The sequence below is a fragment of the Sander vitreus genome, chromosome 8 (genome assembly GCF_031162955.1).
Source record: "Sander vitreus isolate 19-12246 chromosome 8, sanVit1, whole genome shotgun sequence".
Lineage (NCBI taxonomy): Eukaryota > Metazoa > Chordata > Actinopteri > Perciformes > Percidae > Sander > Sander vitreus.
This window is the reverse complement of record NC_135862.1, coordinates 32,465,773-32,481,915: the sequence shown is the minus strand read 5'-3', so window position 1 is coordinate 32,481,915 and position 16,143 is coordinate 32,465,773.

Here is a 16,143-nt window from a genome sequence, read left to right as displayed (position 1 = left end):
TTTTTTAAAGACTGATACAAAGACATGAGTAGGATTCGAAACAATAGCGTGGTTAAATCGAGAAGTGATTTGTGCCCATTGAATTGTTTTTTGTTTTTTTTTGTTTCTTGACTTCTCAAAGAGTTATTTTCTCATTCTCAGCTGGTTTGATAGCCTCAATGCCCCAAATAGGTTCTCTGAAAGGAGAGCATGGGAAAAATAGCTGTCGTTGTGGAAACTGCTGGGAAAAGGCTGAGTTCTCATTGGTAGCAGTGCAGGGCATTGTGGGATGTGAGCAGTGGTGAAAGAAGTATTCAGATCCTTTACTTAAGAAAAAGTAGTAATACCACACTGGAGAAAAAGTGCTCCATTAACAATGTTTACAAAGTATTACAAGTAAAAGTACTCAATGCAGAAAAATCCTCATTCAACCATGTGTTTAATTGGCATTTCAGCTGTACTTGTAGGCCTATATATTGTTGGGTAAGTTCATTTATAATAAAACATCATCTTTTATAAACTACATGTGTTTTGTGTGCAAAAATCTTAATTTGTAAAGTAACTAGTAACTAAAGCTGTCAGATTAATGTAGTGGAGTAGAAGTAGAAAGTGACATGAAAAGTAAAGACTCAAGTGAAGTACAAGTACCTCAAATTTGTACTCAAGTACAGTAGTTAGTTAGTTAGGAAATGTACTTAGTTATATTCCATCGCTGGATGTGAGTGAGCTTTCTCCCTCTGAGAAGGAGAGAAACATGGACCCAAAAAGCACAGAGCTTAGACCAGACCAAGCCGAGCTAACTGACTGCAGTTTGGACTCTGTTGGCTTCACTTCACTGGGAAGATGAGAGGTGGATGGTCAGTGATAGTGGCGCTGAGGTGGGCAGGGGGGGCCGCTCTTGTTTCACAGTCGTCTGCTCCAGCCGATTTAAAATCCCCTGACATCGGCATGAGCAGTGGCAGCCCGCATACCGACATACCAGGCTGATGGTTGCCGGCCCATTAGCGAGGCCCAAGCGGTGGAGCCCACCCAGGACTGCAGACCCTCTCCTGCCCACCTTCTGCCTTCCTGCCCAGCCCTGGCTCTGGATCAGAGGCAGGCCGCACGTCGGGGGACTGGGCTAATGATGACCGCAGCCATACCATCCCTTTCATGCCGCAACACAAGAGTACAATTTTAGCTAATGCTATTTCCTGCAGATAAGATGCAAACAAGCTCCTTTTACTTCTTCTTCTTCTTCCTCATCAGAGGTTTGGGAGCTGAGGGGAGGGTGAGCGGTGGCAAAATACATGATTAAGTCCATGCTTTGTTTCATCATCAGCCGGTTGGGTTTTGTAGCTGCGCTGTCACATTGCATTCATTTCAAATATCAGAGAAGTCATTAATGAAGTGGAATCGGTGGAATGAAATAAAGATTGGCCACTTTATGTGCACAGAGCCAGATCTAGTTATCCATATCGAACCATTTTGCCCCCCATCAGTCCCTAAATGGCTTAATCAAGGCTTTCTTGCGTTATTTTAGTCGCCCAAGACCTTCTAAATTGTTTCCAGCTTTAAAGGAGATTGTTGAAGATATTCATGCTAGGGGAAATGGTCTCCTGTTTTGACCGCTCTGTGGTCACACATTATCTTTCTTTTCTCAGATTAGAACCGTTTCAGTCAGAAATAGCTAAATAAATCCCAATCTTGATTTATTGTCACTGTTTTTTAAAGCAGATCCCTGTGTTTTAGGTCCCCATGCATCCAAAGGTTATTGTGTTTTCTGCTGGAAAAAGACACCAGGCTATACATAAAGAAAGAGTGTTTTTGCTACAAAGGCTTATTAAAAAAAAAAATCAGATTCACTCATAAATGTACTTAAACAAAAATTTATTCTACAGTACCTTGTGGCACAGATAACTAAGACAGGAACACATTAGAGGACAAATTCCCTGTCAATAATCTTTCAGACTACTGACATGATACATGATTACAACCCGTTCTCACTCCCAAGTTGTACAATACTGACGCTTGGTCAGTGGCTCTCAGCCTCAGATACTGACTCAAAAATCACCCTTTAACGTCTGTACGGGACCCACCGGGCATAGCAGCAGCTCGACCGTGGCGCTGGAAGATGATTTAGTATTAAGAGCGACAACGGTAGCGAGTAGAATGAAAGACCGAAAATCTGCGTCGGGAGGTTGGTTGGGATGGTGGATGGGTCAAACAACACAGGACTTTCACCCTCAAGACCGGGGTTTGTGTCCCGTTTTTTGTCCCGCGTGTCCCTGAAACGTACATTTTGTAACCCCCACCTGCTATCATTTCCTAAACCTAACTGTCCCGCTCTTGTGCCGCGTGTCAATTAAACGTACGTCCCGACCCAGAGCGTCAAAAAGTGACGCCAAGAGTCCCGACCAAGCGCGTCTAAATATGAAGCTAAAGGAGACTTTTTGCATCAGTAACAAACGCCAAAGGCACCTGACCAAGCGTCTTTTTGACGCGATTGGAGCGAGAATGTGTTGCAGGACCCATGTTCTCGGGAGAACTCATGTAATCCTTTGTGAATCAATCCAAAACAATATAGGCAGACAACCTCAACATCCTCTGCCTCATCTCACCGCTGAGCCAGTCATTAAAATAACTCCTAACTGGGGCGCCTGGATAGCTCACCTGGTAGAGTGGACACCCACATAAAGAGGTTTATTCCTCCGACGCAGCGCCTGCAGGTTTGACTCCTCCTTGCTGCACTTTGCTGCATGCCATTCCCTCCCTCTCTCTCTCTCTCCCTTTTCATGTCTTCAGCTGTCCTATATAAATAAAGGCCCAAACAATCTTAAAGAAAATGTAACTGTCTTTTCTTAGTGGTGCCTTTTACAATTCAATGTTCAATGTGTTCAATAAAAGAATGTTGGGAATGATTTAAACGAATACTAAATGCGGAACTGAGTACACTTTCATATCTGTTTATTTATTGCAAGTCATATCGCTATCGTGATAATCAGCAACGGTATCTCAGATTTCCCTCATATCGTGCAGCCCTAATATCTACAGCAAATGCGCTTCCTCCTTGAAGAATCTACGTCATGAAGCCAGCTTAGTACAGTGAGGGCAATTGTGGATTCTCTTGGCATTTGGTATCATCCCTCCGCCTTGTCTCCGTCTCGCTCTCTCTGTTTGAGGACAACAGTGTCGTCTGAGGGGATGCGTGATGGCAGGCAGGCTCCGAGCAGAGCGCACACATCCGTCCACGTGCCCCTCTGATCCCAATCATTCATAAATTCAGCCAGAGAGATTTGTATCTGCCATCCGCCCTGCAGTGTCTTTTATTTCTGTCCCCCACCTCCCTTTGGCTATTAGGCAGGCATGAGATGCCACTGTAACATATGCACACAAACACACTCACATGTCTGATGGTGATGGCGGCCGTCCCCTCTACACATCTTGCTCTGACATCTCTTATTTTCTTTTTTATGTTTATCATTTGGTTTGTTTCCACTTGACTGATTTTCTTCTTTCTTTTTACATTAAATATTCTCTCAGTACTTTACTCATATCTTTTCTCTCAGGCTTCAGTTTTTCATTATTATTCAGTCTCCACTTTCTGAATTTCTCCCTGTCCCTCGGCCAAAAAAACGCAGTGAAATTTCCCCTCAGTCATTTAGCCCAGATTCAACACTACAAGCAGGCAGGCAGGCAGCGTAGAGGCTGTAACTTACCAGAATGTAAATAGAGCAGTGTTTTTCACATTACTTCACCGCTTATTTTTAGTAGCTGAACAAGAGCAGGCAAGGGTGTGCCTTTTCAAACCCCGATTGTAAGTCTTATCAGCTGAATACACAGAAAAAAAAAAAAAGAGAGAAATTATAAATCAAACAAAACAATACAGGAAGTGATGTGTTGATTTATGGTTTAATTTTTAACTGTAACTGACAGACAATACTGGGGCAGCTTTTTTAAACATAGGGAAAGAATTTAGTCTCGTCGTCTAAGCTTTAAAGTTATATTGTTATCATTTGGTGCAGTATTTATGCAGTCTTAAGTGATCAGCAGCAGGCACCAGGCTTCTGTCAAGTTTCCCTCCCGGTGACACCTTTCAAAGGCAGATTACTTAGTAATAGGCCAGCCAGCAAATGCACTTCCTTAGCAGCTTTCAATCACAAGCTGAGCCACAGGTCAGTTTGGAAAGTTGCAGCGTTCTTCAGACGTAGCTGCCAGCCATTCCTCGATTACTGAGCTCATACCTTCCCTTTACTTCCAGGGATCCAACCAGTAACACCAGTCTGTTTAAGCAGACACAGCGCCTGCAGCAGTGGGGAAGCTAAGTGGACAGTGGCTGTGTCTCACCGTGTCTGTGCCTGGCAGTCTTCTTCCCAGCCGCCCCTCGGCTCACACCAGGAAATGTCTTTTTCCAACTCATTCTCCAATGCACTTCATTCCACCCCGCTCTCCAGCGACAAAGCTAAAAGCACTGTTGCTTTTACACGTTGAAATTGCAAAGACGACGTCAGCACTTGTTAAACGCAGCTTTGAAAAAGAAAAAAAACTACCAAGCGAAATTTGCAAAGTGATGCTGGAGGCCGTTCTCACACTGCATACATGTAGGTATTGTTTTCTCAAGCGAGCACAGATCACACAAGTTTTCCCACACAAAAATGGATGGAAGCTTACGTGCCTGTGCGTGTATGTGAATTTGCTTAAATGCGTCTGTTGTGAGGAAAGAGGTGCTAAACCCTCCATGTTTAGCGCAGTCACTGAACATGATGACTCAGTTGAATTTCCACTGAGGTAAGCTGTCACTCTCTGATGAACAGTGAACTCACAGAAGCACTGAGTCACACCACACACACACACACACACACACACACACACACACACACACACACACACCATCTAATGTCCCCAACTAGTTTACAGGCCAGCTAGGATTATTTGCTGAATATTTTTTTAATGAAGCCATCAATAAATACAACAGAACTCAACTCTCTCCCTCTTTGTGATGATCTTGGTGCTCAGCCATGGATGCACACAACCACACAGACACACACACACACACACACACACACACACACACACACACTTGTGCTTGGCCTTGTCCCTGTCCAAACAGCCCTTCTATAGTGAGAGGCTCCAATGGAGTGGATCAGCTCCAGCTAAGGCACCCTTTCACACTTCCTCCCTCGCTTTCTCCAAACCCTCCCTCCTGTGTGACCGCAGGGCCTTCCTTCCTTCCTCCTGACACAGAGGCCTGGGGGAGTCGCAGGAGAGTCAGGATGGCCGGATGTGCCCCGATCAGACACACAGACAGACAGGACGGACTGACAAGGAACAGACATGCAGACAGGAGGATGCTGCTGCTACTGTGCACTTTGGGCTCGGTTTTTCTTCCCATCCGGAGCTACAAGGAGAATGACATCATTCCTGTTTTGATAGGACAACAGGAAGGTGGAGGGAGACGAAGAGCGGCGGGGAGTGTGGTTGAGAACATGAAGGAGAATGATGAAAACAAAAGGAAATGTAAGTGTTGATCAGAGAAGAGGCAGAGCTGTGACCACGCAGGTCTGCAGGAGGCTTCAATATACCCCACAGACATTTTTATTTCCAGAAAATGTCTAGGAAATGTATTTCCACTCTTCCTCTTCGTCCTGAATCTAATAAAGCAATAAAATCGATAAAGTGAATTAAGACTAGAGTCGGATTTGCCTCACGAGGGTTCTTTTATACATTCTCAATCTCAAATAGCGAGGGTAGAGTTTGCAGACACAAGGCCTGCGTCTCACACAGGAAGCAACCTCACGTCTTAGTGTACAGCTCTGTACCTGCACGCTGTCTGTACAGCAAGTACTCAAATGGGGCTTTGTAGCTGCAAGGCAGCCGTTTCCTCCAGCATTCTCCGGGGGAAGAGGAGAAGAGAAATGATAGCAAGTGGCTGGAAGAGCAGAAGAAAAGAGAGGAAAGAAAGAAGGAAGGATCACAATAATAGCAAGCTCTCTTCTCTCCCCTCCTCTGTTTTTTTTTTTTTTCTCAGAAGAGGATACAGTGATTGCCAGCTGTGCTCTGCTGCTGCTGTACAGTGCATACACACACAGACACACACACACACACACACACACTACTTCAGAGAAGTCAACCTCGCTGCACTCCATCCACCCCATTGAACCGCCAGCTCTGGCAATCAATTTTGAGGCTTGTGCTGTCACTGCTGGCCTCTGGACACAGCAGCTGGCTGCAGGAAGACAAGCGCTCTTCCACAGAGTCTGTCCACTGATCAGCTGCAGCCAGCTGTCTAGCAGCAGCCCCGCTATTCAGAGCACTGCTGCTGCCGCTGGCGAGGGAGGTAGGCCTCTTTCACTGCTGTCACCGGCGCGGCCGAGTCCCCTTCACCATACTTTCTTTTTCACTTCTTCCTTCCTAAATTTTCAACCGTACAGACACATCCGCCCTTGAGCTGTGCAGCAGGCCTTATATGTCTGTCTGGGCTGGCTTTCTGTCTTTCTTTCTCTTTCTTCCCAAGTCAAATTGTCCATCTGTCTCTGCCTTTAGCAACTTTTTACTCCACTATTTCCATCTTGCTTCCTGTCTCCCAGCCATTCTCCCCCTGTCTTCCATGCTGGGTCTTTAGATGAACTTTCCTTCTTTTCTTTTCTTTTCTTTTTTTTTTTGCCGTTGTGGCCTTTCTTTCTATTGCCTCCATCCATGTCCCTTCTGTTTCTCTGTTTTGTGGTACCCATTCCTCTTTTCCTTCTTTGTTGGTTGCCATGTCTCAGTTTCTCCACTCCTTTCTCTGCAGTCCTGTCCCCTTTTTTTTTTTTTTGCCACTCGCTCTTATTTCCGCACAATTTCCATCTCATTCTTTGTCGCTCTGCCGCGATCTAAACTATGCCCCCTTTTTCCAAATGTCACAATACTGTATCTTTTCTTCCCCTTTTTTTCTTTAGAGTAACTTCTTTTTCTGTCCCCCTTTCTGCTGTAGTTTTTTTACAGGTGTCTGTAAGGCGGGGATTTACATTTTCTCAGGACAGGCAGCCCGTGGAGAGAGGCCTGCTGGCAGATCAAAGGCTGCGGCTGTAAAACGATCTGAAAGAGTCCGGCATTAGCATCCATCAGGGTACCTTGAAAGCTCCCTGGTCAGCCGAGAGGGAAGCTGAGGGCCCCCCAAAGTGAAAGCCCAGTCTGGAGTGGGGTGATGGAGGGGCGGAGGGAGGGTAGAATGGGGGTGGAGAGAGAGAGAGAGCGAGAGAGAGAGAGAGAGGTGGAAGGATGAATAACATGAAGGAAATATTTCCACGAGGGAGGAACATTTTCATTACAAGCTGCAAAGGTTTTTATTTCTCTTTTGGATTCAGCCCCCTCATCTCTTCCTTTAGCTCTTCCTCTCTCTTTCTTCCTCTATCTTTCTCATTTCTTTTTACAGCGTTGAGGCTGTAAGGGGAGAACATCTCCATATGTGCACCATCTCCACTCAAACCCAGACTTTTACTACTCCACCCTGCAGCCTACACATAGGGATGTCTGGTTGGGGATAGGGGGAGGGAGGGAAACCTGTATATATATATATATACTGTATCTCTTTACTTCTTTACATCAGAATTGAAAGTGGGAGATAAGTAGTGATGGCAGGTGTGTGTGTGTGTGTGTGTGTGTGTGTGTGTGTGTGTGTGTGTGTGTGTGTGTGTGTGTGTGTGTGTGTGTGTGTGTGTGTTCGTTCCTCCTTCTATGCAATAAGCATGATTCACAGTCTTGAAATGGATAGGTACCTAACATGTGTGATAGGAATTAAGATTAGACCTGCATTCCTGGTGTGTTCCGGTGCCTGCGCATTTGTTTCTTTTTCAATAACAAAAGTGAGGCCGCATTCGTCACATAAATCCCAAAAATCTGCAGCCTTCAGGCAATTCTTGTGATAGAATTCCCTCAGGAAACGAGATTTATAGACACTGAGACCTGCGAACACAAAGCTTCTTCTTTCCTGGAAAGACTTTCAGCTATGTTATATGTAGTAATGTTTTCACATCTCTGCAGTTTTTAAATTCCCAAATCTACAGACTGCAGCCATCACTCATTGGTCCTGGTCTAGTGTGAGTTATTGTAATTTCTTAACAATGAAAATACTGGTGTTACAGGTGTCTCTGTGGGGACATACTGGACTGGGAATAGTTCAGATTTGCATTACTGTTTACTGCATGAGTAGTTGAAGACATTTTTTTGCGTTATCCCTAGGAATTATATCCATGTGGGTCAATTCTGCACCACATGAGTTATGTTCACAATCTTTCTTTAATCTTAACCATACCATAGTTACTATGCACTATGCATTTTTGTTTGTTATAATGCATTGTCATCGAACATAATCCAGAGTTTTATCTTCTTCTATCTTCTATCGTTTCATATACTGTAGGTTTGCTATTTAGTGGTCACTATTTTTTGAAGCTCCATTCTCTGTGAAAAATGCGAGTACACAACATTGCTTAAACATACACGCCACTTTTCTAAAGCCAAATGGCGTGTTATATGTACGCATTTTAAGTTATCCACAGGTATGTCTATGCTGTATACAGCGGATGTAAACATACACACCATGTGGCGTCGCCGTTGCATTGATAATTTTTAGTTTTTTAGTTAGGTACTTGGAGGAATTGTGCAATAATAGTTGAAAATGTCTTTATTAGGAGTAAACCCTTGAGATGCACCATCTCGTTTTCGAGGGGGTCCTTAACAATAATTGAATATACAGTACAATTATAATTGGAAACAACAGTTAACAAAACTGAAACAGACAAGCAAAAACACCCCAAAAAAAACAGTCAGTCATAATCAAGTTTGTGACAAAGCAAGAATGAAACTGGATACTACTCATAATATTAGAAGATGTGTTATGGTGTTGTAGAGGATTAAGGACAGGTACAGTTGGTACTGTAATAGGAAAACAGGGCATTTTTAAAGGATGGGAGAGATAAAATGGACCGAATATTTACAGGTAGATTATTCCAGTCTGAGGGGGCTTTAAATCTAAAGGCTTCCTTAGCTTTTGAGAAATGTACAGCAGGGACAGAAAAAAAAAGTTGTGTAGAGTGTCTGAAGTGGTAGGTAGAGGAAAAGGGTACCATAAGCTGTTTAAGATAGCTAGGGTAATTGCAATGTATACATTTGTAAATAAACAGCAACCAATGCTGATGTCTTCTTATTGAGGGTGATGGAAGAGGAAGTTTGATGACAATGATGAGTAGTAAAAAGACATCCAAGAACAAATCTACAGATTCTATTGTAAGCAACATTGAGAGGGAGCAGATTAGTGCTGGGTACAACCTGATATACAACATCAGTATAGTTCATAATTGGTAAGATAAGTTGTTGCCCAACAGTAAGAGAAAAACATTTTCTGGATCGGTAGAGAACACCAATACCAAAATTGATTCTTTTTAAAATATAATCAATATGATACTTAAATGAGAGCTCAGAGTCTAGCGAAAGCCCGAGGTGTGTTCAGCTTTTTGCAGTGAACTACCATCAGAACATGTAATTACACATGTGTGACCTTTTAATTTGGATTTGATGGTCTGTGGAGTTCCAAAAATCATAATGTGAGATTTGGTTTTGTTAAGTAATAATTTATTTCTTATGAGCCAATGTTGTAGGCTATCAAAGTCAGACTGCAGAGCTGATTCGATTTGTAATAAATTAGTTTTGGAAGTGTATAATACTCTATGATCTGCATAAACCTGAACACAACATTCAGAGCAGATTGATGGAAGGTCATTAACAAAAATAGAAAAGAGAAGTGGACCAAGAGTTGAACCTTGAGGGACACCTCGTTGCTGAATTAATATATCGGATTTGCATCCTTGTATCATTACACATTGTTTAATGTTATGGAGATAAGAATTGAACCAGAGTAGTGCGTTGCGTGACAGACCAGCAGAGAACAATTTATCCAGTATCCAAGTAATGATCAACTAAGTCGAATGCTTTTGTTAAATCAATAAAAATTGCACCAGCTAGTTGTCTGCTATTAGATGCAGAGAAAATATCACTTGTAAGCTTCAATAGTGCAGTGATTGTGGAATGATTTGATCGAAAGCCAGATTGAAACGGCGATAAGATATTGCACTTAGCTAGATAATGGGACAGTTGATCATAAATATTTTTTTCAAAAACTTTTGCAATAGAACAGATGATTGAAATTGGTCGATAATTATTGGGATCAAGAACATCACCGCCTTTATGAAGTGGAGTGATACGGGAACATTTCCATATGGCAGGTATTTCACATGTGGATAAAGACATATTAAAGAGATCACATAGCGGATACATAATGATATGAGCTGATAATTTGAGAAATCTGGTTTCAGTGCCATCCAACCCAGGACCACTGCTCATTTTTAGAGTATTGATTGCATTTTGTACCTCCACAGGTCTTATATGCTTGAAAGAGAAACTATGACTGGGCAGGATATTGTTTAAATGGCAATCAATAAAGAGATTGGGAGCTGTAGCTGAAGATACCTGAGAGAAATGACTGTGAGTTTAGTAGGTAAGGATTTCTTGGATGTATTAATTATATCTTTAATTGTATTCCAGAACTGTTTAGGATTTTTAAAGTCATGTACGAGGGATTCCTTATAATAGTTAGATTTAGCATTTCTGGACATAGTTTTACTATGATTTTGCAATTGCTTATACCTTTCCCAGTCAGTGGGATCTTTGGTTTTAAGAAAGTTAGCCCAGGCATTATCTCTCTGTCTAAATATACTTATAAGGTCAGATGTTATCCCTTAACTTTAGTGGTTGTCATGGGAGTGTGTTTATCTACAACGTTAATAAATTCAGAATATAGGAAGTCCCATGCATTATTTACATCTGGAATAAGATGAAACCTATCCCAATTAATTGAAATCAGGTAATTTATAAAATGGTTTGTATTTAATTTCTTGTATTGCCTAATTCTAATTAATCTGGGTGGTAATTTTGGCAATTTAATTTTCCAGAAGCAATATACAATGGCATGGTCACTGAAACAGTCGGACATAATCCCTGCTTTAATTAATCTGTTTGGATGAGAAACCAATATCCTGTCAAGAAGAGATTGACTCCGGGGGGTTCTCTGATGAGCTGGGTTAGGTTTAAGTTTCCAAAAAGGTTTCTTTCTTTTGAGGATTTATCAGTCCAGTTCTTGTTAAAGTCTCCCAGTAAAATCATTTCATTTCTGCACTTAATTGAATTAATAGTAAATATGATACAATCAAATGATTCCGCTGGTGCAAACAGATGACAGATTCACACATTTTTCTTTTGTTTACAGTAAATATAACATAATAAACAAATACAAATCTTAAAGTCAAGTTCATTTCTTTCCTTGCATTCATTTGATTCCCAGTCAAAATACACTGGTAATAATTGCTTTCCATTGTTAATATGTACTTAAAAACTGTTCTGAAATGCAAACTAATAGAATTTTAATCATGTGATAAAACATGCGATTAATCGCGATTAACAATAGAAATTCAGCGATTAATCGTGATAAAAAAAAATAATCGTTTGACAGCCCTACTCTATATATTACGGTGTTTTTCCCTTTATTTGTTCTTACTTTAGGTCATGTGAATTTGCCCTCTGTAGCATGCCTAGTGCTGTAGTCATGTTTATCAGAACTAAGACTAAGATGATACACCCTTGGCTGTTTAGTCACTAAAATATTTCTGGTAAAGTTGAGCAATGAGGCAGTTAATCTGTTCCATATACTTAACCAAGATTAGCAGCTAAGCATTGCATCAACACTTGATCTGAGTGGGCACCTTATTCTGAGCAATTTGCAATGTCTTTATTGTTAATATGGCAGCACCTGACCAAACCCCTGAACAATAGTTGAAATGAGATAGGACAATCATTTTAATGACGTTTCCCATTACATTTTTATTGAGAAAATTTGAACATCTCCTTATAACTTAGAGACCACTACCCTTTTTTGTTCACCAACCCATCAATGTGTTGAGACCAGGATAATTTACTGTCTACTATAACCCCAAGAAGCTTAGTCCTTTGTACCTGTTCAACTCCCTTACCTTCAACACATAAATTTAATTTAGGTTCACTAAACAACTGATTTTTTGTTGCAAATACAATGCTTGTGGTTTTAGATACATGAACATTTGAGACAGACATTTGAGTAAGGGCTGTACCTGTTGAATGTTCAACTCTGTAGGCATGTTGATAATCTGTATATAATCATTTACTGAAAAACAACATTGTATTTGTTCATAAGCATGATTTTACTTAACGCCGGCAGCAGGCTAATTGGTCGACTGTTTGGGCTACTAAATGGTACAGTTGCATTCTTCGGTAAAGGAATGATTTTAGCAGTTTTCCATGTTGTTGGAATCAATGACAATCGTCAATTAAGAGCAATCATTTCAGTGTCTTTAACTTGAGTACACTAATTGGCTGCTGTGCCCTACAGGTGCCCTGAGAGCTAAATTCCTTCTTTGTTTTCCTCCTGTATTCTCATTGGAGACATTTGTCTAGCTACATACAAACCTTAAAGTGCCCTCCTTAATATTACTTGTGGAAATTCCTTGTTAAATCTCCACTGTGTGAAAATTGAAGAGAAGTTACTATTTGTAAGTCCATAATCTATTTTATAAGCTTAACTATTTATTATGAATTGGCATTACAAGATATGACATTTTTTTATATGAAAATGTAAATCACTGGATCCTAGTGGAGAATTGCTCCATGTGAAAAATAATTTGATGAAGAAGCATATGTAAGGATTTTATCCCCCTCTGTGAATAATGTTGGTGATCTCATCCACAACATATGAATGTTAATGTATACACATGCTCATTATTAAATTGTTATAGTGTAATGTAATATACTGTGTGCTTACACATATGCTGAGGCAAACTCACAAAGATCCACATGCACATACTACTCCTGGACGCAAAGTACTTCCCACATGGATCCACCTAAATACACACACACATACACACACACACACACACACACACACACACACACACACACACTCTGGTTGTGTGTCCCTCAATGTGCAGCTTGCTGACATGTGTGGAGACTCCTACATAGAGGGCCAGGGCTGCATGTCCCTGTACATCTCGATAATGGATGTCCCGTTTGTTGCGCGCGCACACACACACACACACACACACACACACACACACACACACACACACACACACACACACACACAGACAGACAGACAGTCAGTCAGTGGCGGGCTCAGCTCAGCCGTCCTGTCCACCCCAGGATGAGATCCTCCTCTGTTTAGGGAAGAGGATGTGATCTCACTTGTTAAAAATCCAACCTATGTCGCTTGCCACTCATGACTTAATCCAGGCTTCTCCTTTGTGCAAAGTGCTCTCCCCTTCCCCTCTTCTCCTCTTACTTACTCTTGCTTTCTCTGTCATTTCCTATCTCCCTCCTCTTCCTATCTATCCATATATCTATCCTCTGTCTGTCTGTCTGTCTGTCTGTCTGTCTGTCTGTCTGTCTGTCTATCTAATAGAAGATAGACAGACATTTGCTTTTTTACAAAGTCAGGGTGAGGATTCACTGTAGTTGGTAAATATGATGCTTGGGGGGAAAAAGTAATCAAATGCATATATTTACTATCAGCAACAACACATGCAGGAGTGCAAACCAAATGCACCCTCAAAAACATGCCAGACAAGCAAAACATAAAAGTTAAACTGTGTACCATATCCAGGTAGCTGTAAAGTAACAGTAAAAGTGAGGAAAGGATTTTCTTTTACATGTCGTCTATAAACAACAACGCGTGTGCTGTACAATGGCTATATGCAGCCACTGTGAAGGAGACGGCTTCTCCTGCTTTTGTCCACTTTTCCTTTGTGCTTGTTCTCACTTTGTCCACAATACGCACGTGTGTGTGTGTGTGTGTGTGTGTGTGTGTGTGTGTGTGTGTGTGTGTGTGTGTGCGTGTGCGTGTGCGTGTGCGTGTGTGACAGAGCTACCTTGGGCAATCCACACAGCTGGGATTTTACAGTGACATTTGGCATTTTAAAATGAGTCCAATCAGACTGCAGCAGATTGGATTCGATAATTGATACAGCTGAGACTGTAACCTCAAGACCGCTGCATGGTTCTTGTGCTAGAGTAGCCTTTGCAATGATGTCACTGAACCGGACCTAGTGTGTGCCTATCAAAATTTAAAACATCACCGTCTGCAGCTCCCTGTTAACGATTGGCTTGTTGGTCTGCGGTATCGCAAGCCGATAACTTCCTCTTTCGCCCCTTCCAAAAACACAACAACCAGATAGCTGAGGTATTTTAAATACAAGAAGAACAAGGAAGCAAGCACAATAAAACAACACATGTGCTGGACAATAGCTACACACAGCCACTGTAAAGTAGACGGCTTCTCCTGCTTTTGTCCGCTTAAAGAGCGGCTTTCCTTTGTGCTTGCTGGCTTCTCACTTTGTCCACAACGCCCGCGTGTCGGATATAAACGAGAACATGCTCGGCCTGTTACTCTGTGTGCATGTGTGTCTGGCAGTCGACATATGTGTGTGTAACCACATGCTCACATACTGTATATTGAATGACAACCATAATCTCCCACCAACTTTAACTAACAGATTGTGCGTCCGTTATTGTTTTTAAGCCATTTCATGTAGGACTGTTGTTTCCAGGGCAACATGTTGGTCCAGCTGAAACACACGTTGTAGTCCAGAGATGCACACGCACTGAAATCCTTCTCTGTATTGTCATTATGCATCTCATTAGGCTGTTTTATGTATACGTCTATCAGAATGACAGTGTTAACAAGAGCTGAGCATATGGGCTCTTTCTGAAAACCAAATACAATGGGCTGTTGACAGACACAGTTGTACAGTGGCCCCTAATCTGTGTCTTTCATTATCAAACTGTACAAAAGTAGAGAACTAGCCAACAGCTTGTTGAAGTTTTTGTTTCTTTTTTCATTATGTGTGCAGACCAGCTTTGTGTGTGAGTATGTTTGCGTGTATATGTTTGCGTGCATTTCTGTGTTTGTTTTTCATACTGTCCTGTGTATGTTTAACGTATGTATGCGTGTTATTAATAATGAACCCCTTGTCGTCCTCCTGGCCAGTGATCTCCGCCTCCAAGTGGTGGAAGAAGTATTCAAATCCTTTACTTAAGTAAAAGTACTAATACCACACTGTAAAATAAATACTCTGTTACATGTAAAAGTCCTGCATTGAAAATGTTACTCAAAGGTCCAGTGTGTGTAACGTGTTTAGTTGTTCATTATCAAAATCTGTGTTGCCCGTTCACAAACTTGTCCTTTTTCATGAATATTTACCACCACCATCAATTCCAAGTATTCCTTTTGGCTTGAAATGTTACATTTGCATTTGCATGAACTGGGGTAGACGCTCCATATTCATGCTCCATCTTGAAATACGTTAGCCAGTAAGGGACATTTTTGCTGTCACATGATAAACTCACAGGTGCTGCTAATGCTGCTAATGGGTATCGTAGCTTCCCGGCCCCGGCAAGTTTGAAGAAGGAAACGTGGAGGACCACACTTATTCAAAATCCAAATTACTTCTTCTTCGCCCAGAAAAAGAAAGGATATTGAAAAGAGCAAGAGACCGTCTTTTTGAAGGGTGAAGGCTCCCGTAGCTGTAATACGTACTTTGAACTGCGTGGTGCGAGAGAGTTGATTGCGATATATGATCTCAATGCTAGATGGGAGAAATTCCTACACATTGGACCTTTAAGTAAAAGTATGTAAGGATCATCAGGAAAATGTCCTTAAAGTATTAAAAGTTAAAGTACTCAATGCAGAAAAAAACCTTGCGTTTTAGAAACTGGAAACGATCAAAACAATCAATCAACTAATTGTTTAATCAGCTTATCATTTCAGCTGTACTTTCAGCTGTCAGATAAATGTAGTGGAGTAAAAAGCACAACATTTCTCTCTGAAATGTAGTGGAGAAGTAGAAAGTGGCATGAAAAGAAAGATTCAAGTAAAGTACAAGTACCTCAAATTTGTACTTAAAGGACAGTTCGGGCGCAAAATGAACCTAGGGGTTAATAACATATGTGTACCGAGTTGAACGTTCTCTAGGATCTGTTTTCATGCTAATCGAATGTGTCTCTAGCTTTAAACAAGCTACCGCAAACCGGGGGTTAGCATTCGTGATTCGACTGCTCATGACTTGTCTT